Here is a 22,495-nt window from a genome sequence, read left to right on the forward strand (position 1 = left end):
CATCCTCACCTCACTGAAATCAATGGTAAAACTACCAGTGATTTCAGTGGGGCCAGGATTACACCCTGGAGGTTTAAACATGTAAATTAAAACCTGATGCTTGGTTTCAAAATTCTATGGAGCAATTGTAGCGTAGATGAATAATTGAGTAAGGGTGAGTGACATGGCGTTTATTAAAAAACTCAAAAGAAGACTTTCAAATATATCATATACAACTAGATTGTTTTGTAAGAAAGAATATGATTACAGAAATGCTGTTTTATAATATTATAGCAAGAACTTAAATTCAGCTGGAACTGTCTGGAGCACCCCATCAGTTTCTTCTTACCAACCCTCTGAGAGAGGGGACAGTGGGCAGGTCTTGGAAAGGACATGTGCAACACATCTCAAAGAACAATAGTTACAGAGAGGTTAGTAACCGTTCTTTCTTCTTTGAGTGCTTGCACATGTCCACTCCAATGTAGATTACTCACAAGCAGTTGCACAGGTGAGCTCGGCATTCGAGGACAAGCTGAGTGCAACACTGCTTGGCCGATGTTGGCATTGTCTCTGGCTTGTTAGGTAATGGCATAGTGTGCTGAGACAGTGTGCACTGAGGACCAGGTTGCTGCCCTGCAGATATACTGAATAGAGACTTGAGCTAGGAAAGCAGCTGGAGGGGCCTGAGATCTTGTGGAGTGAGCAGTCAGGTTAGGAGAAGAAAGAACTCCCACGATGTCATAACATGCCCAAATACATGAAGTAATTCACGACAAAATCCTCTGGGCAGAGATGAAGAGCCTCTTCATTCTCTCAGCTATTGCTATGAACAGCTGAGCCGATCTGTGGAATGGTTTCATCCTTTGAATATAAAATACCAGGGCCCATCTAACATCCATGGAGTGCAGACTCTGTTGTTTAGGGTAGGGTAGCTGCATGAGGCTTAGGGTAGAATACTGGTAGAAAAATTGCTTGGCTGCACTGGAATTGTGAAACCACTTTCGGGAGGAACTTTGGATGCAGGAGCAGCTGTACTTTATCTTTGAGAAGATTATATACAGGGGTTCTGACATGAGGGCTCGGATCTCCAAAACTTTCCTGGCTGAAGTGATGGCCACTAAAAAGACAACTTTCCAGGAGAGATGCAACAGTGAGCATGTCGCTAGCGGCTCAAAGGGTTGGCACATCAGCTTTGACAGGACAAGGTTTAGGTCCCAAGGATGACTGGTTACTTTACTTGAGGGAACACCCTCTCCAGGCTTTTGAGAAAACAGATTACCATTTCGTGCAAAAAGACCAAACTGTTGTCGACCTTAGGATAGAAAGCTGAAATGGCTGCCAGGAGACCTTGACTGAAGAAAGGGCCAGATCTTGCTGTTTCAAGAGCAGAAGGTACACCAAAATAATTTTCAATGAAGACTGTGTAAGGGAGAATCATTTCCACTTTGCCAGGTAAGTTGGCTTGTGGAGGGTTTTCTACTGCCCAGTAGAACTCTATGAAACTCCTCCAAGCAAGCTTGCTCTTCAGGATTCAGCCATGAATAGGGGTCTACCAAATTCATAGCCATAAAAAATGTGCCAAGAACAATGAAATCTGGTCTTTTGTGTACTTTTACCTTATACTATACAGATTTCACAGGAGAAACCAGAGTTTCTCAAACTGGGGGTCTCAACACAAAAGTGGGTCGTGGGTGGGGGGGTCGCAAGGTTATTATATGTGGGTCAAGATATTGCCACCTTTACTCCTGCGCTGCTTTCAGAACTGAAGGGGCGTGGTCTCGGCAGGGCCCCCTGTACTAGCGCTATGAGCGTGTGGCACCAGGGGGCATTGGAGCCAACCCAACAGATACCACTAAGGGAAAAAATTCCGGCAACTATGCTCGAGGCAGGCACGCATCTACATTTGAATGGACATTTGCAAGCAATCGAGGAAGAAGTGGAGTTCTTCATGATGTGTATTCCCTATGTGTATTCCACTGTGGGTATGCATGTACTCCATGTGCCTGAAACCAGAGATTTCTAGTAAGTAGTGTCCATAGGTCTTTGTCTGAGCAGCTGCTCCTTTTGTGCTCTGTACCAAGGGTATAGGGGGCAATGTAGGCCGATGCCTCTCCATTTCCTCCTCTTACTATGAATGAGAGAGAATCCAAAGCAGAGGGGAAGGAGAGCAGGTAGTAGAATACAGGTAAGTATCATACATCTCAAAGAACTCCGCTTACACAGGGTAAGTAATTTCCCTTTCCTCCTTGAGTGCTGGTCCCTATGTGTATTCCACTGTGGGTTACTTGCAAACACTATTAAGAGAGGAGGATGCAAGTATGCAAGCAGTATGGCTGCTTGCAGAACACCCATCCCAAATGATATGTCAGTGGAGGAGTCTTGGACCAAGGGGTCGGCAACCTTTCAGAGTTGGCATCGAGGTTGGCATCACCAGTAACTGCACACCGCACCATAGTAACTCTCAGGAACCAATCCATGCAACAAACCTCGATGCCAGCTCTGCCCACATATCTACACCAGCGACACCATCACAGGACCTAATCAGATCTGCCACACTATCACCGGTTCATTCACTTGCACATCCACCAATGTAATATACGCCACCATATGCCAGCAATGCCCCTCTGCTATGTACATCGGCCAAACTGGACAGTCTCTACGGAAAAGGATAAATGGACACAAATCAGATATTAGGAATGGCAATATACAAAAACCTGTAGGAGAACACTTCAACCTCCCTGGCCACACAATAGCAGATCTTAAAGTGGCCATCCTGCAGCAAAAATACTTCAGGACCAGACTTCAAAGAGAAACTGCTGAGCTTCAGTTCATCTGCAAATTTGACACCATCAGCTCAGGATTAAACAAAGACTGTGAATGGCTTGCCAACTACAAAACCAGTTTCTCCTCCCTTGGTTTTCACACCTCAACTGCTAGAAGAGGGCCTCATCCTCCCTGATTGAACTAACCTCGTTATCTCCAGCCTGCTTCTTGCTTGCATATATATACCTGCCCCTGGAAATTTCCACTACATGCATCCGACGAAGTGGGTATTCACCCACGAAAGCTCATGCTCCAAAACTTCTGCTAGTCTATAAGGTGCCACAGGACTCTTTGCTGCTTTTACAGATCCAGACTAACACGGCTACCTCTCTGATACTTGAAAGTGGCTTTCTAGATTCTAAAGCTCAAATATCAGTTTTGTTTAAGACAGACAAGGTGGGTGAGGTAATATCTTTCATTGGACCAACTTCTGTTGGTGACAGAGACCAGCTGTCATGCCTCCCAGAGCTCTTCTTCAGATCTGAGAAAGGTACTTCCAGAGTCACAGCAAAACACAAGGTGGGACAGATTGTTTAGCATAAGCAATTAGCACATACTGTAAGGGACCATTTATGGTAAAGTGGTTCGTTAACACCTCTACAGTCATAGGACAAATAGAGGGGGTTAGTGGGGTACAAACTGTAAATCCAGTGTCTCTGTTCAAGCCATGATTTTTAATGTTTAGCAGAGTTATGAATTTAAGCTCCCAGGTTCATCTTTTGAAAGCATTGTGCAGGTTTCTTTTGAGAATGAGGACTGGTAGGTCAGATGTAGAGGGATAGCTTTGTAAAAAGTGTTCACACACAGGTGTTAGGGTGTTTTTGTCTTCTATCATTTCCCTGTGTGAGTTCATTCAAGAGCATAGTGATTATCTGGTTTCACCCAGATAGTTATTGCTGGGGTATTTAGTGCACTGGATGAGGCACACCACATGTTGTGATAGGCTTGTGTAAGACTCATGGATCTTGAAAGGTGTGTTGTGGAGGGGGTTGACCACTGTAGCAGTGGAGATGTGTCTGCAGTTTTTGCCGTTTATAGTTTGTACAGGGTCTGGTGCTGCTGTGAGTTGGTGCGTCCTACTCTGAGGGCAGTTTGCGTCTGCCGTTGAGCTTGGAGAGGTTGGGGGTTGTTTGAAGGCCAGAAATGGGAATTCAGGAAATATTTATTTGCGGATGGGGTCCCCATCAAGTATGGGCGTTTTTATTTCTGAATTGAAGCTGGTTCTCTAGGGGTATTTGGGTGGCCCATTCCATGATGCGATCTACTTCTCTGGTGGAAACAATGAGTGTCCTTGTTTGGTGAAGGTGGTTTTAAGTATGTTAAGGTGTATATCTTGGACTTTCGAGGCACTCAGATACCACAGAGTATGCTCCCCATTCAATTATAAATGGAGCAACAGTGGAGTGTGATAGAGTTTAATACTACTTTATGATGTTTATGATGTTGATGACTTTTTAAATATAAATGTTTTCAAAGTTTCAGTGGTCTATTTGCAAATAATGCATTAACATAATAACCAAATCAATCCTTTTTGGTACATAACAGACTTTAAAGGTAGGCATACTATGATCAAGCAAAGGAGCCAAACGATAAACCAGGGATCGGCAACCTTTCAGAAGTGGTGTGCCAAATCTTCATTTATTCACTCTAATTTAAGGTTTCATGTACCAGTAACACATTTTAATGTTTTTAGAAGGTCTCTTTCTATAAGTCTATAATATATAATTAAACTATTGTTGTATGTAAAGTAAATAAGGTTTTTAAAATGTTTAAGAAGCTTCATTTAAAATTAAATTAAAATGCAGAGCCCCCCGGACTGGTGGCCAGGACCCAGGCAGTGCGAGTGCCACTGAAAATCAGCTTGCGTGCCACCTTTGGCACCCGTGCCATAGGTTGCCTACCCCTGTGGTAAACTGTTACAACAAATGAAAGTCTGTTATAAAGAGTAGCTTTTACTTAAGTGAAATATATATGATGAGCTGACCAAAAGACTTCCTAATCACTTAGTGCCAGGGCCGGCTCCAGACCCCAGCGCGCCAAGCGCACGCTTGGGGCGGCATTTTGCCAGGAGGGCGGCAGGCGGCTCCGGCGGACCTCCCGCAGGCATGACTGCGGAGGGTCCGCTGGTCCCGCAGCTCCGGTGGAGCATCCACAGGCATGCCTGCGGGAGGTCCTCCAGAGCCACGGGACCAGCGGACCCTCCGCAAGCACGTCTGCAAGAGGTCCCCCCGAGTCGCGGGACCAGCGACCGCCAGAGCGCCGCCCCTGCTTAGTGCAATTCAAAATTAGATTGGCACCCATTTATAGTGGGCTTTTATTATATAAATTAGATTGTAATGAAACTGACAGAGAATGTAGTACCCCAGTTAAACTCAACGACATTTCATAATTATTTTAGTATTCTGGCTGGGAAAGCATTATCTAAATTGTATCTGTTCTTATCAGCTGACGGCAATTTAATTTACAATGCTAAGATACAGCACAGTATATCTATTTCAATTCCTTTTCAATTCCCCCTTTCCCCACCCCCCCCACACATATACACAAAAGCTCAAACTTTTTTAAAGTTCCAAAATACAGAGAAAGAAAAAAAATTCAAAAATCTCAGCTGATTTAAGTGCATGTGAAAAAGGCATAGATACAATCAGTGGGGAAAAGGTCTTAAAATATGACATTCAGCTTTGCTTATCTGGATCTGAATGTATAGTAAACTTGAGCCAGACTAAAATTGTTAATTTGGTTTTTAAAAGATATTTTGCTCCTGCTTTGGAGTGTGCGAGTAAAATCACACTTCTCTGGGATATACTAGTACAGATATTTATACAGCAGGATTTCTTAGGCTAGATACAGCACACTAGACTACATTGTGGTCTCTTAGATTTCAAAAACCAAAATTCATTTTTCTGACAGGAATTTTTTCCCAAGCATTTTCTAAAGAGGATTATATGCAAAAATCTAACAGTCGTTATAGGGATTTTTTCACAGAACTGTCACATGTCAATGTTTAGAGAGGAGTGAACATGCTCCTCTCTGTTTAATGAAACAGGAGCAGAAGAATCAGTGAGTGATAACACTTTTTCTTCTTGTGTACACAGAGTACTCTGTTACTTAGATCCTCCTCAAATATTCATTCTGGAAGAATAATAACCAGGGAATACTCCAAAACTCATTTTAAACTAATATGGTAAATTTGTAACTGGAAAAAAAATTTCCTTTTTTCATGAAAGTAAACTTTCAGCACTGTAAAATCCTTTAAGAAAATTAAACACGTTTATGATATTTCAGAAACAGTTCTATGCCACATGATATAAGCGTTAAAATAATGGATCTATTTTCCCAGAAATCAGTCTAAGACTTTCCAGCACACCGCATTTAATTACATCTGGGCTTCACTATGCTACCACTTCAATCCATTCTACACAATTTAACAAAGTTAGAGTGGTGCTGATTTCAAATTCTAGAACATTTAACCAAGCTAATCAAATATATAAAATTAGTGCACAAAAGCGATTTTTAACCTCATCCTCAGAGCTATAAACTCAGCTTCCTCACATTTCTCATATTTTAATAAACCAAACTAGCTGATACAGTACTTAGATGCACAAATCTATCTTAATAAATTGATCAAAGAGGAACAAAATTGTGTACAAAAGGTAGCTGCAGAATATTACCTTACAGATGTAAAGAGGCAAATAATTACATTTTCTTATTAAAAAATGGTAAATTGGTAAAATCCCCCCCCTCACGTTGTAATCCTGCTGACAAAACTGTGTGCTGCTGAACCCTGCTGTTGCTGGACTGTGTGCAGAAACGTATAAAAAGAGGACAGTTTTAAACAGCCAATCACATTGTGTTTGGACCTCCCAGGCTTCACTGTGTGATCAGCACAGGCTTTGTGTCAATACAATAGCGGTTAAACATTTCCCTGTATTTATTTAAAAGCAAGCAAAAATCTGCTTAGTTGCTTGAACCTTTAAAATGATGTGCATTGCTTGGGGGCAGGTGGAGGGAAGGTTAAACAGTAACTGACTTTCTATCTAAAAAAACAATCTCTCTAGCTCCTCCTGCTTTTCCACAGTACATAAATACTAAAACCAGTTAAGTCAACAAGCATTTCCATCCAGATCTTCCCCCATCCACTATTTTCCCCTAAGCAACTGATGGTGATTTGCTTCTCTTAACTCAGAGACCTGCTTTCACTTTGCCCTTGCATTCTGCTGTCTGAATTGCCAAATGGAGTAGCTCTCAATTTTCTAATCACCATGCCTGAGATGTGGATCCTTGCAAAGCCTTCTATTTATGACAAATGGGATTCCAGTGCCGGAAAGTAAATTTATCCATACTGAAAAATAAACTAAGAAAGTTCAGAAAAGCTGACTGGACCATACATAGTGTTGGCAGCCATGGTTTGTCACTTCTCATGAATCCCTGAATCACCTTTGCTTTTCAAGCAATTACCTTTAGGAAATGTAGGTACAGAACAGCAATTCTTTTTCAAGCTTTATAATTCCTTAGAAACGTGGAACAGCGGAGATGTTGGTTTAAATACCATTCATCTGTTTTCTGAAACAGCAAACAATGCAAGCTGCAGAAAATTTCAGTTAAAAACATCATGGCTTTTGCTATTATTTTACAAATAAAAATCTAAAAACCCTGTCAACATTAGTTAAAGAGTTTGTTTGCAACAATAACTATTTATCAATTCCACTGAAACCCATTTAGCTCTCAAGACCTGTTCAGAATAATGCTTTTCTTCACAAAAGCACAACTAACATGTAATATAATCTACTTCAAAGCATATTGTCAGTGTGGTTCAACAATGACCACAGTCACATGACCTCTTAAACTTAACAGAGTCAGAGTATCTTAACTGTGCCCCCTCTGCACATATGTTGCACAAGTACTAAAGCTATGACTTATTTAGCTGAAAAATATAAAACATTTTAACAATGGAAATTAAAAGCTAACAGCCAAGTCTTGTCTGTCTTTTATCCAAATACTTATCTTTAAAACAACATGATGATTATGCACAAATCCTATCATTCAAAGTTATTCCTTTTTAATTACACATATGTGGCTGTGCGAGAGTTTTTAATGGTACTATCTGACATGAAACTGTAAATAATTAACTATTTTTTACACTACAAATGTGGTACAACATTATTCACATTTAGTATCAATACATGCAAAACTCAATTCTCAAAATTACTATTTTCATAGTTTTACTCATTCCTTTTAAAGTGAAATCCCAAATGAAAGAAATAATCTCCTCTCCGAGTTTAACTATTTGATCCCCTCTACATTTGATAGAGGTATAAGTATCAGTCATATGATGCTAAGAAATAAATGGTATTTTAACTAAAAGTGCAAGGACTTTTAAAAATTGTATTTTAAACAATGATTGTTTTCTGTAGTTTAGAGCTGAATGGAAAAGAGACAGGTCTGATTTTGTAGCTTGATTGACCAAGCCTAATCAGAATTATTTCTGCACACTGCTTCACTACAGCAGTAGACCCATTAAGCACTAAATGCTTCTGGAGGCCCATTCCCTTTCAACCTCCCACTGTGACACGTTACTTTTCAAACAGTAGCTACACAGTGGGCTACTCAAAACATTCAAAAAATGGAGGCGCTATATTTAACAGACATTTGAAAACCCACAGTAAAATCTGTCACTTGATTGCCAGGATGGCAGCTATCATAATAAAACAGATTCTTTATGACGGAGAGTTACAAAAGAGTCCTTTGAATTAATTCTCTTACCTTGCAATACATTTTTATTAGGAAAAGGTTTTTAATCATGACATCTATTACTTCTTCAACAAAAGCACTCTATGTATGTCTCTGAAAATGTTCGTTGTGATATGCTTATTTTTAAGTCATCAGAACATCCTCTATGGCCTCCTATTTTACAAATCTTTGCAGCCTGGGAAGTTTTTACTAGCTGATATGGCCATTAGAAATGTCCTATTTCATTGCATACATGCATACATACCAATAATGTTACACTACTTAGCAATTATTTCATATAATGAATTATTTAGACTAATTCTAATATTGCCGATCAACAAAACTTGCACACATTGTACAATTTTTCATTTTATTAAATATTTAAATACTCTTTGCTTTCATAGTGTATGTGTGTGTGTGTCTATATTATATATGTGTGTGTATACACACACACACGCACATATATGTATGCCCATACCTACACTAAAATGTTATCCGTCATGCTTCCTACTACTAGGAATAACATTCAAACAAAAAGATTTTTCTACCAAACTGTAATGCCCAATGACTCCAAAGTTCGAAAATATCTAGTTGTGTCACACTGCAGATCTATGATTCTGTAAAACCGAGAAACCAAGTATCTTGCAGATCTAGTGTATAAGCCTGGATTTTATAGATATGGGAAATAAGATTTGAGGTGCACTTTCAAACAAAATATGGGTGTTCACAGTTGTATGGGATTTAGATAAGATGCATTTAATACAACTACACCTCTACCCCGATATAACGCGACCCGATATAACACAAATTCAGATATAAGGTGGTAAAGCATTGCTCCAGCGGGGCGGCGCATCAAAGCAAGTTTGATATAACACGGTTTCACCTATAACGCGGTAAGATTTTTTGGCTCCTGAGGACAGCATTATATTGGGGTAGAGGTGTATCTGATACAGACTCTGGGAAAAACGTTGGGTTTTTTGTTTTTTTTCTGGCCAGTGGGTGGGGGAAAGAAAGACCAAATGAGGAGCTAGCATAGAAGACCAGAACTGGGAAACAGTAGAATTGGGGAAAGGAGCTGGGTGAGAGGAGAGAAGAATCTCTTGAGGGGCCAAGGAGCGGGACTATGACTGTGAGCCAGAGCCGACAGGGAAAGTAGGTAGAAAGGAGGGGCAGACAATTAGAGATGGGGTTTAGGGGAAGGGAGAAAGAACAGACAATGAGCAAGAATGGAGGGAACTGAGACTGGCTATGCAATAAGAATGAGACTGGGACTGACCGTGAAGCCCGAGACTGGAAGTTGGGGTTACAGTTTGGACGAGATGAGGCAGAAAGGGTAAAGCTGCCGAGCGGGGACAATGAGCCCTCCAGAGCTTGAAATGGAGCCAAAACTTCCTATTTCACCATTCCTCTGCTGTCTGCAAATAGCTTCACAGGGAAGATGACAATAGTCCACAGGGAAGATGACAATCTTCTACTGCTATTCGTTACTCCATTAGCTCAAGTGACAGAGGTCTATGTAGTAGATCTAAAGGTCCCAACCCTGTTGATGCCCCATTCCTGGGTGTCGATGTGATTGCTGGGTTGTTGTTTTTTTAATTAGCTTTATTAAAAACTTAGTAAATTGTGTATATGCACACACACGTACGCTATGTTGTTGAAAGAACATTATTAAGATTGCAAAGTCAAGCACTCAAAAGTTAGGATATGCCAGAATTAAGGCTGTCCATGCAACCTTAATGCAGAGTTCCTATGTGATGCAGGGCAAGTCACTGGGAAATCAAACTTTTTACAAATGGTCACCAATTGTGGGTTCCTTATTTTCCTGGTGTCTGATGTAAGACCTTAGATTTAATTTGCAGACATGCTAAGCACTCACAGCTACAACTGAAGTCAATAGGAGCTGTGATTTGAAAATATAAAGTGCTACATAATGCTGTGTACTCTGAATCATCAGGTCCTAACTTGTCCCAAATTCAGCACCCAGAATAAGTGGACATTCTGGACCTTAATCTATTTTTCATTTCCCCATCTGTAAAATGGGGATAATAATATCACATGTCACAAGAGTGTTGTGAAAATAAATGGTTTGTGAAGCCCTTGGATACTATAGGGATGAGTACTACAAAAAAAACCCATGAGTAGAGTGATAATTCTGTCATCAGAGCTTGGTTTGAATCGCGTGCCGTATGTAAGGCATGGGGCCACACATTAACTGAACACTATCCATTCTGTGTACTGAAAGAGGAGTCCTGTGGGAAAAAAATAGTATGTGGATATGCAGTTAAAGACTGTATCATAATGCATATAAATAAGGGGGTTGAATTAAGATTGCATTGGCAACTTTAATACTGGCATTTCCTGATTTTTTTAGTGCTTGGCATTGCAACCTTAATAATGTTATTTTAACGTAGTTTGTGTGTGTGTACAATATTACATAATATGTACATGTGTTTCACTTACAAAATTCCCCTCTAGGTCCTTGGGATAATTTTAAATCACTAAATATTTAAGACTACTGAGACGCTGAAAATTCTCTACACTATGGGCCACATTCCACCATCTTTATTCTCATTACTCTCAGTGTGGCAATTTGTAGAGTAAGGTTCTATTCACTGTAAGGAAGGATGGCAGAGTCTGGCTGTATCTGAACATGAATGACTCCTTTCAATAAGTAATGGTGTCCAAAATGCAACAATATATTTAAAAAGAAAAAAAGCATGTATGCAAAAGGAAATTAAGGTTCCTATGATACTACTTTAAATTGTAGGCATCTTAGATATTAAAACAACACTTTGAATCAATGAATTTTGCAATTTTTAACATTTGGTTAAAATAACCTAAGAGTATATTAAACTATAAGATTATGGTTAATCAGCAAATTAACTGTTGATATTAAAGACAGATTAGGAAATAGCATTAAATGATGTATGAATACTTGGGCTTGATAATGCATGATACATTTAAGGGTGAGTGAAAAAAGGATTGAGTATGATAAAAATTATCTAGGTAGCACATTTTACCTAACACGTAAGCAATTAAAATATATACTTCAACTTATTTACATGCCTTATGTTAGATTTTGTTTTAGCTGAGCTGTCACAGGAGGGTTTTTGGCCATGAAACCAGTATAAGGAGCAATGCAGGATTGGAAGGAGAGAAGATGTACTTTTGCTGTGAGTGAAGAGCTCAGCTCTGCAGTAGCCTCCAGAACATCAGCACACAGGGAGTTAGGTGGTGCAAAGGTAGGCTTGGGCGTATTTCTGCTACTCAGATCCAACTCTCCCTTTCACTAGAGTAAGGACCATATTAGGGCTATTACCGCAATAATAGCTTTGGAACAGCTCCAGAGTCATTCCAGAGCCATTTCCCTTTTCTTGTGTATATTTGGCTCCCAAGTGCCCAGCACAGCTACTTGGATTAGATACTGGATTTGGATCATAAAGCTTGATTAATAAATATTAACTTATTTCAAATGCAATTATACCATGTTACTCACATGATGTTAAAAATGTACAAATCTGGATTTATTGGAAAATGTAACTTGGAGAAAAGTGTATGTTGTGTCTTCTGTATTACCTCCTCTCAGGATTAATAATAAATTAGAAAGATTCTATATGTTGAATATAAAACATTGTGACAAATGAAAAATACATTAATAGGAAATATGCAGATTCTCGATATTGGCTATTTTAAAAATCTTTTAAAAAATTAATTTAGGTTTAAAAATGAAAAGATGTTTTTCTATCTTGTAAATAAATTGCAAAGTAGGACAATTCATATGGAATGATCAAGTAGTAGAGATGTCCTGAGGTTATGAACATAAAGATATGCAAAATAGGATGCCATAGATGATAACATAATTACTTTAATATAAGTGAAGCACAAGAACAGTTATGAAGCATGGAGTTGCCTTTGTTGAATTAATAATAGCTGTCATAATTGAAACCCCATGGACCTATTTTTGACTAAACCCACTGTCTTCAGTTTGTAGATTTATACTTGCTCCTAGCTTTTTCTTCTATAAATAGTTTTGCATGTTAAAAGTGTAAATGCTAGGTATCAATCTGATATTATTTTAGTTTTTATCCAATGTCAACAGTCTATAATAAGTAAAGTTGATCATATAATTTCAAAGTGACAAAATATAGAGAAAAATGTGATTTTTATCCCATTTTTCCCAACAGCTCTAACAACATGCAAGTCAATCAGCATTATCACTCGTATATAACAACAGTCTCAGAGCAATGAGCACATGCACAATTAGGATATATTGTTTGCTTCTACGGTGCATTTTATGGTGCCTGAATTAGGGTGGGGATTCTCCTTCTTTCCAAACATCCTGACACTATGGAAATTATACCTGAATAACTAAATTCTGTCTCCACACTTACTGCTGTATGTATGCAGTGATTATGATAACTGCACTCTATTCTCTCCTGTGTGTTTTCCTCTTAACATCCATTGAGATGGCCAAGAGAAGCTGGCTGCTTGCCAGTAGCAGAAAATCATTTTTTAAATTCTCTAGGAGTGCAGACTTACTAGTTTGATTTCACTCATTCTTTCAGAGGCAGAGACTTTGTTCCTACATCTAAGGTGCTTAAGCTGTTTATCACACAGAGGAGTCTCTAAGAATAGTTACATATTCCCAGATTGACTCCAGGGTGCTGGAGTGAGTAGTACTCTCTTCAAACTCCTCTGTATTTATCACTTTTTATCAGCTGAAGCAGATAGCTTAGTGCTACTATAAATTGATAGAACTATGTTTTCTCTTTTGCTTTCATATTACTTTTTGAAGTGGGTGCTAAGACTCTCATGATCAGCTTCCAATATACTGTTTATTACCTCCAATGCTATTCTCTTTCTTCCGCTTTTCACAAAGAGGCAAATCCTTTGCTCTTCCTCCTTGTGTGTGGTGGGTCCTGACTGCAGTACCTAGAACAGTTTCACTGCACAATGTGTGGAGGTACAGCAAACCTGGAGCCAAAAGTGTGCCCTCTGTGTGGTGCAATAGTGGTTCTGCTACTGTGAAACCCATCATCTATTCCTCCTTGTATGTGGAGGTTACCCAGCAGCAGAGCTTCTCTACAGCCATCAGAGAGAAGGGGAGACATTATTTCCCACAGCCTCTGCAGAACTTCCCCAGTGAATAGCCCAACTGGTACTCCTGGTGGAATTCTGCGCTACTACACACACGCAGAATTCATGTCCCCCACAGATTTCTTTGCTTCCCCACAGAAAAATGACGTCTGACTGGAAAGCAAAGGGAAGCTGTAAAAGTGGTCATGCACTCCTCCCCAGCAGTGCGGGCGCATTGGTTTGAGTGCCTGGAGCAGCCGGCAGAGATGTAAATTGGGATGAAGGACAAGGCTGGGGGGACATGCATACAAGTGAAGTAGAGTGACTCACACCACAGACACAGACCCCCGTCTGCTGAGCCACACCCTCTCCCATTTGGATGCCCCGCACCTAGACCACCCCAGGCAGAGCCCCGCCACACTCAAACCCCTATGCCACCAAGCCCCACCCCCCTGCACCTGGACCACCCTGCTGAGGCCCCCACCCCACTGAGCTCCAAATAGCTGCACCTGAACCCTCACCCCATCCCACAAAGCTCCACGCCCCCAGCACCTAGACCCACCTCTGCTGAGCCCCCCTGCACTCAGACATTCATAGACTCATAGACTTTAAGGTCAGAAGGGACCATTATGATCATCTAGTCTGACCTCCTGCACAATGCAGGCCACAGAATCTCACCCACCCACTCCTCTAACAAACCCCTAACCTATGTCTGAGTTACTCAAGTCCTCAAATTGTGGTTCCTTGCTGAGCCCCATTCCTCCCATACCCGGACCCCTGTACTGAGCCCCAATCACCTGGATTGGGGGACAGGTCTAGACATGCATGCGAGATTCTGTCCTTCTTGGTCACTATCGCGGTGCCCTTGGTGGAGAGGGACAGGGCCCTGGGGTCTTTCTGTTTCATTGCTGGAGCCTGGGCTCTAGAAGCCTGCAGTATGGGAGGGTCCCAGAGCTCTGGCTCTAGTCCGAACCCAGAAGTTTGCATAGCAATGAAACAGCCCCACAGTCTGAGTTCTGCCCAAGTCGGCTGGCGTGGCCCAGCCACTAGTGTTTCTTTGCTATGTAGACATACCCTTAAAATCTTCTGTGCTTGACATCCTTGGAAATATTAGTATTGCCATCTGCTCTGGGAGCCATACAGATGTGCTAATATACCTAATAAGGAAACTGTCAAAAAACATTTCCTAAATCTTTTTTTGTTGTCTGTATTGTTACAGACATTCTTGCTGACAGGTATTTTCAAATAAATTACCAAAATAATTGAAAACGGTGTGATTATATTGCACTGTTTTGACAAATAAAATACGCAGAATTTTGCAGAATTTTAAAGTACTGTGCGCAGAACTCCCACAGGAGTAAACTGGATTGGCCTCATACATTAGAGGGAGCCATTTGAGAAGGAATCCATTTGTGTCAGCAGAGAAAAAGGAGGCAATTGCTATCTCAAACTGGATTCCTGATTCAGGAATAGCCCAGATGTATTTTTTCCACCTGGGAGCATGGGTTGAAGAACAGTGTTCTTATTTATGATGTGTAGGACTCTTTTGAGACTGCTGAGTTGTCTAAGGGGCTTTGTGTTTATTTTTCTGATGGGAAGGGATGTGATAAACTGTGCACCAGGGGCCTAGTTTAGGTGCTGGGTAAACTGGAAGGCAGGAATGATACATTTTTTACAGCGGTATTATTTAGGAAAGGTAATAAAATTATTTATTTTATGACAATTCATCTTGGTAATAAAAGTAAATTATTAAACAACATACAGTAGGAATACACTTGAAGACTAACATTTAAATTCACAATAAAACTAATATCAGGAAAATATTCAGACCTCCATATATTAGTACCTTAAAGCTTAATATTACTCAAGAAATCCCTTCTCCCAGCTCTACCTCTGACTACATACAGGTCTTGTTGAGCAATTTAGTCTACTATGTGCCATATTTTGGCTACGTAATTTGTAACAGACTTCCTAGCCATTTATTTACAGGCCATAATGAAGACCAACATAGCAACTGATCTACAACAGTCTGAAGATAAACAATCAATCCTCTATTGAAACTGTGGGCTTTAAAGAACAAGCTAGAGTATTTTATGATATAAAAATAAACGTATCCACATGTAAACATACATATATATGCTCTTCATCCCTTTCTCATATCATGTTCATGACTGTTGCAATAATACACTAAGTACTGCAGTTAGCTTAAGTGTACACCTGCCCACTATGTAGTGCACTTGGGGTTGCAGAAAAATCGTAACTTGTATCATGCCCCTTAGCAAAGTGAAAGGTACATATTAACCTGGAAGTGTGCCATGCTTTTCCTTTCACTTATCTGAGAGATGGGCCAGATATCACAAAATGCTCCCATCCCCTGTCACATTTAGATAAGTCATTCCATCTGGTTGTGTGTTCTCCCATAGGGAAACATTGCAAAAAAAAGTAAAGTAATTGAAGACACTGAAGTCAATATCAAAACGCCCATTGGACTGAAATGGGAAATAGGATCAGGTCTAAAATAAAGAATATTTTTCAACGTGAGTCATTTAAGATGAAAAATCTATATGTTGTCTAATGTGGTGATAATTCAACTGTTGCAAAGCACCCAGGTGCCACAACAAATCGATAAATAATCTTTATTGAATTATACTTGGATTACTCATTTAATGAAGATTATCCATATTGTATCTGTCAAAGATTAAAAACAACAACATATGGGTGAGTGTAATCCATTCTTTGGTTTATGAACCAAATGTCCCCCATGTATGTACAAACTCCTAAGATGTCCCTGAGTGATGGGTTTTCCATTTGGATCTGTGATTTAGCTCAAAGATGTGTAAAATTACTGCATGTAACATGATGGCTCCCTACTGACTACACATCTAAGGGGTCTTAGTGGCTTAATTTATTCTAGTAATATATCATACTCATGAAATGTGCCCAAAATATGCTAGTTTCAGACAGAAAAATGGAAGTAAATAGGACAAACAGCTAAAATCTCTCACTTATACTCAAACTCTACCCTGTTTTCATTATCTTTGAGCAGAGAGGTGCTCTGACCAGTTCTACGGAGTATGGGATAGTTGGCCAAACAGGGACAGAAGGACATACAAGAATCAAAACATTTTGTAGCCCTCGCTTGACATGAATAATTGGACATGGATGAGGTCTCATTTATTGGGAGACAGGATTAGGAAGGTAAATGGATCAGCAGGCTGGAAACAGAATGTCTATACTAGTTAAAATAAAGGGGAATACCCAGGGAACCATTTACAAAGGACAAGATAACAATGGATAAAATAATCCTGGAACATAAAATGAGGTAAAGAGTAAGTTGTGCACAGACAGTGCATATTGTACAGGGATTAGTTCCTACAAAGTGACCAAGCCAATTCCAAAATGTGTGATGCAATGTATAGTGAATGCAATGTAATGTGTAAATGTATATAAAGGAAGAGATCTGTTGTGTAACTTTGGATGTGTGGTGTGCCCTATACCCACACCTACACTTGAGTCTGATCAACTCATGATGTATGCTAAGTAAAGGAACCTAAGCAACAAGACTGAAGTTGAACTGAGTTTTTCGAGCACCGAATGGAAGAGGTCTCGGGGAGCACCAACATGTTTAGTTATCTTCAAAGGTATCAAATCATCCCTAGACCAAATCCCGGCTTTCACCTGTACACAAGTACACCCCAGACACCTGCAGGGAAAATGTAAACATGGATGTTTTATATCGCCTTCTGGCTTCCCAAACATCTGCTGGGAAGCTGTTCCAAAGGCTGTTGGTGGCAGGAGACACAGGGACATTCTGGTTGGGAGGCCGGGATCAGAAGGTTTGGTCCACACACTTTTGCACGTATAATTCCTGGCCTGACAATGGCAATTACACATTCTAACCTCTCCACCCCCAATTATTACTATTAATTATTTGTTGACAAGGTACTCAGTGAGGTATAGGACTCAAAACAAAGACAAAATTAAAGTATATTGGAAAACAAAAATTACCCTTGGAGAGGAAACCCAAGCAGTTTATTCATACTCCTACTCACTGTGGGAGAGTGATGCCAGTCAGAAAGCAGGTGATACAATAAACCTTATTTTCCAGTTTCAATGTCAGTCTGTTTGAGGGCTGTTTCTACAATTTGTTAGAATTTGAATTTGTTCATGGAGGAGAAGGAAGGAATGTTTAAGTCCTGCAACCTTTCACACAACCACATCAGAGTTGCAGATATACCAAGAAACAAAAAAACAAACAACCCTTAATTTAGATGTGGATTTGAACATCTACTCTCCAGATCTTGAAGAGGCAGTGAAGAGCATTTGTTATCATTTTATTTCTAAATAAAAGAAAGATGCCTAAATAAGGCCCTACGCACCCTAACAAGTAATTAGTAATACAGTAAAATCCCAGCAGCATTAAAATAACAGTTTCAAACAGGAACTCTGCTTGCCAGCTACCTACCAAAAACGCCTTTGCACTCTTTCATTGATCTGAGAAGCACCCCTCAGTCCCTTCTGAAAACCGTTTTAAGCAGATTTCTTTTATAGCATGCCTGGAAGGTCACCAATTCAGGCTATTATGGACCAAAGACAAGAGAAAGTTCCAGAGTCCCAGAGCCATCACAGGATATGTCTACATAGCCCATGGCAGAAAGCCTCCTAGCCCAGACTGATAGAGTCAGGCTCGCACTACTGATTTAAAAATAGCTCTGTAGATACTACTTTGAAACTGCAGTTTGTGCTGGAAATCAGGCTCCAAAGCCCATCCCCTTTCCTAGGCTTCACAGCCTGGGCTTCAGCCCAAGCCACAATATCTATGCAGTTGGCCCGGTCTGGGAGGCTTGCTGCTGCAGGCTTTGTAGATGTACCCATAGAGAACCCAGCTGCCCTGTCAGCAGCCCTCTCTCTTTATAACAAGTAGCTGCAGAGCCCCTACTAATATGGTAGGGCTTGCGTTGCCATAGCACCCGACACTAGTTGATTTGTACAGCAGTTAATATAAAAGACCTATGACTCACATAATATAGTAAAAAACATAGGTTTTCAAATTGTGTGGAGTGCTCCCCTAGGGGTGTGTGGAGAAACATTCAGGGGGCCGAGTGGTGATGCCAGGCAGCTCATGCCGTCCCACACAGCCCCAGGCCAGCCCCCACATGGGACTGAGGAGAGATAGTCACCTCCACCCCCTGACTCAACTCAACAGGCCATCCAGCCTCTGGATCAGTGTCTACATCCACTATGTCTGCACCGATTTCTGACCCCAGAGACCATCACACGTGCCTTTCCCCACCCTGAAAACTCAAGGGGGAAGGGGCAGAGGGGCAAGTATTGGCCCTGCCCTAGCCATGCAGCCTGGCTGCAAGGTAGAAGCAGCCCGCTCCTGAGGAAGCTTTGGCTGTGCTGTTGATAAGAATCTGTGTATTTGAAACTTACAGGTGTAGGTAAGATAATTAAAGTTGTGATAAGGTCTCTCTTAGGCTTATGAGTAGGTTATCAAGCTTACTTTTGCATGTGTCTATTTTTGTCTGGGTGGGGAGGGGGAGCACAACCAAAAATTTTAACTCAAAACAGGGACTCAGCTCAAAAAGTTTGCAAACTGCTAGCATAAAAGACGTGGGTGTGTTCAAAAAACTAAGGAAACTTGCTTGTAAAGAATCTCTCTTTTTATTAAATAAAAAAATTAACCGAACTACTAAGTAACAATAAGGTTGCAGAATGAACCAATACACACAAGGACACTGAAAGCTGAGGCTGACACTTCACCTTCAATTCAGCCTGCTGTTTGCTGGTAATATAGGCAGCTCAGATGCCTGGTTGTAAAACATACAGTATGGTACTTCAACATTAAAATTTGTGAGATAGAGGGTTGATGGACCTCAAAGTTCAAAGGGTGAATGCCATCTGGTCCCGGTGACTTGTTAATGTTGAGTTTATCAATTAATTCCAAAACCTCCTCTAGTGACACTTCAATCTGTGTCAGTTCCTCAGATTTGTCACCTACAAAAGCCAGCTCAGGTTTGGGAATCTCCCTAACATCCTCAGCCGTGAAGACTGAAGCAAAGAATCCATTTAGTTTCTCTGCAATGACTTTATCATCTTTAAGCGCTCCTTTTGTATTTTGATCGTCAAGGGGCCCCCACTGATTGTTTAGCTGGCTTCCTGCTTCTGATGTACTTAAAAAACATTTTATTACCACCTTTGGAGTTTTTGGCTAGCCGTTCTTCAAACTCCTCTTTGGCTTTTCTTATTACACTCTTGCACTTAAGTTGGCAGTGTTTGTGCTCCTTTCTATTTGCCTCACTAGGATTTGACTTCCACTTTTTAAAGGAAGTCTTTTTATCTCTCACTGCTTCTTTTACATGGTTGTTAAGCCACGGTGACTCTTTTTTAGTTCTTTTACTGTGTTTCTTAATTTGGGGTATACATTGAAGTTGGGCCTCTATTATGGTGTCTTTAAATAGGGCCCATGCAACTTGCAGGGATTTCACTTCAGTCACTGTACCTTTTAACTTTTGTTTAACTAACCCCCTCATTTTTTTATAGTTCCCCCTTTTGAAATAAAATGCCACAGTGTTGGGCTGTTGAGGTGTTCTTCCCACCAGAGGGATGTTGAATTCTATTGTATTATGGTCACTATTTCCAAGCGGTCCTGCCATAGTTACCTCTTGGACCAGCTCCTGCGCTCCACTCAGGATTCTTTGCTTCAGTCTTCACGGCTGAGGATGTTAGGGAGATTCCCAAACCTGAGCTGGCTTTTGTAGGTGACAAATCTGAGGAACTGTCACAGATTGAAGTGTCACTAGAGGAGGTTTTGGAATTAATTGATAAACTCAACATTAACAAGTCACCGGGACCAGATGGCATTCACCCAAGAGTTCTGAAAGAACTCAAATGTGAAGTTGCGGAACTATTAACTAAGGTTTGTAACCTGTCCTTTAAATCGGCTTCGGTACCCAATGACTGGAAGTTAGCTAATGTAACGCCAATATTTAAAAAGGGCTCTAGAGGTGATCCCGGCAATTACAGACCGGTGAGTCTAACGTCGGTACCGGGCAAATTAGTTGAAACAATAGTTAAGAATAAAATTGTCAGACACATAGAAAAATATGAACTGTTGAGCAGTAGTCAACATGGTTTCTGTAAAGGGAAATCATGTCTTACTAATCTGTTAGAGTTCTTTGAAGGGGTCAACAAACATGTGGACAAGGGGGATCCGGTGGACATAGTGTACTTGGATTTCCAGAATGCCTTTGACAAGGTCCCTCACCAAAGGCTCTTATGTAAATTAAGCTGTCATGGGATAAAAGGGAAGGTCCTTTCATGGATTGAGAACTGGTTAAAAGACAGGGAACAAAGGGTAGGAATTAATGGTAAATTCTCAGAATGGAGAGGGGTAACTAGTGGTGTTCCCCAAGGGTCAGTCCTAGGACCAATCCTATTCAATTTATTCATAAATGATCTGGAGAAAGGGGTAAACAGTGAGGTGGCAAAGTTTGCAGATGATGCTAAACTGCTCAAGATAGTTAAGACCAAAGCAGATTGTGAAGAACTTCAAAAAGATCTCACAAAACTAAGTGATTGGGCAACAAAATGGCAAATGAAATTTAATGTGGATAAATGTAAAGTAATGCATATTGGAAAAAATAACCCCAACTATACATACAATATGATGGGGGCTAATTTAGCTACAACGAGTCAGGAAAAAGATCTTGGAGTCATCGTGGATAATTCTCTGAAGATGTCAATGCAGTGTGCAGAGGCGGTCAAAAAAGAAAACAGAATGTTAGGAATCATTAAAAAGGGGATAGAGAATAAGACTGAGAATATAGTATTGCCCTTATATAAATCCATGGTACGCCCACATCTTGAATACTGTGTACAGATGTGGTCTCCTCACCTCAAAAAAGATATTCTAGCACTAGAAAAGGTTCAGAAAAGGGCAACTAAAATGATTAGGGGTTTGGAGAGGGTCCCATACGAGGAAAGATTAAAGAGGCTAGGACTCTTCAGCTTGGAAAAGAGAAGACTAAGGGGGGATATGATAGAGGTATATAAAATCATGAGTGATGTTGAGAAAGTGGATAAGGAAAAGTTATTTACTTAGTCCCATAATACAAGAACTAGGGGTCACCAAATGAAATTAATAGGCAGCAGGCTTAAAACAAATAAAAGGAAGTTCTTCTTCATGCAGCGCACAGTCAACTTGTGGAACTCCTTACCTGAGGAGGTTGTGAAGGCTAGGACTATAACAATGTTTAAAAGGGAACTGGATAAATTCATGGTGGCTAAGTCCATAAATGGCTATTAGCCAGGATGGGTAAGAATGGTGTCCCTAGCCTCTGTTCGTCAGAGGATGGAGATGGATGGCAGGAGAGAGATCACTTGATCATTGCCTGTTAGGTTCCCTCCCTCTGGGGCACCTGGCATTGGCCACTGTCGGTAGACAGATACTGGGCTAGATGGACCTTTGGTCTGACCCAGTACAGCCGTTCTTATGTTCTGAGGGTAGAAACTAGCATCTTTACAAATGACTGATGTGAGGAAATTGAGAATTAAAAAAGCAAAACACTTCTGGTGCTACCTCACATACCTGGTACATCTCTAGGGTGAACCACGACCATTTTAAAATATGAATGCCCCTGTCTGCACTAGGTGATAATTTGTATTTAGCATTGTGTTTCTTAACCTGGTTCATTGTCTCAGCATAGACAAGCCCCCTGAAGTTGCCATATTCAACGCACATTTTAAAAGAATATTCCTGCACAGGGGCTGTGTCATCAAACCACATCCAAGGGTGATTTTTCTGTTTATTCAATGCTTTTGAAAGCTGCTGGACTGAAGCACTCAACCAAATACAGCACAACAGCAGCGGTGCAAGCTTCTC

At 40.5% G+C, this 22,495-nt stretch overlaps 1 protein-coding gene across 17 annotated transcripts in view; it reads right to left on the bottom strand.

Moving 5' to 3' along the window:
• The window catches only part of NRCAM (neuronal cell adhesion molecule), a 295,081-nt gene that overhangs the window by 183,186 nt on the left and 89,400 nt on the right, over window positions 1–22,495 (bottom strand). The window contains exon 1 of one of the 17 annotated variants that reach the window (XM_039506256.1): window positions 7,261–7,346. The exons of 15 other annotated variants lie outside the window; for them this stretch is intronic. The gene's annotated coding sequence lies outside the window, so the exon portion shown is untranslated. Of the gene's footprint in view, window positions 1–6,473; window positions 6,565–7,260; window positions 7,347–22,495 lie in introns of those variants that run through there. One more of the 17 variants, XM_039506246.1, reaches the window with a different exon arrangement.

The sequence above is a fragment of the Mauremys reevesii genome, linkage group 1 (genome assembly GCF_016161935.1).
Source record: "Mauremys reevesii isolate NIE-2019 linkage group 1, ASM1616193v1, whole genome shotgun sequence".
NCBI classification, from domain to species: Eukaryota; Metazoa; Chordata; order Testudines; family Geoemydidae; genus Mauremys; species Mauremys reevesii.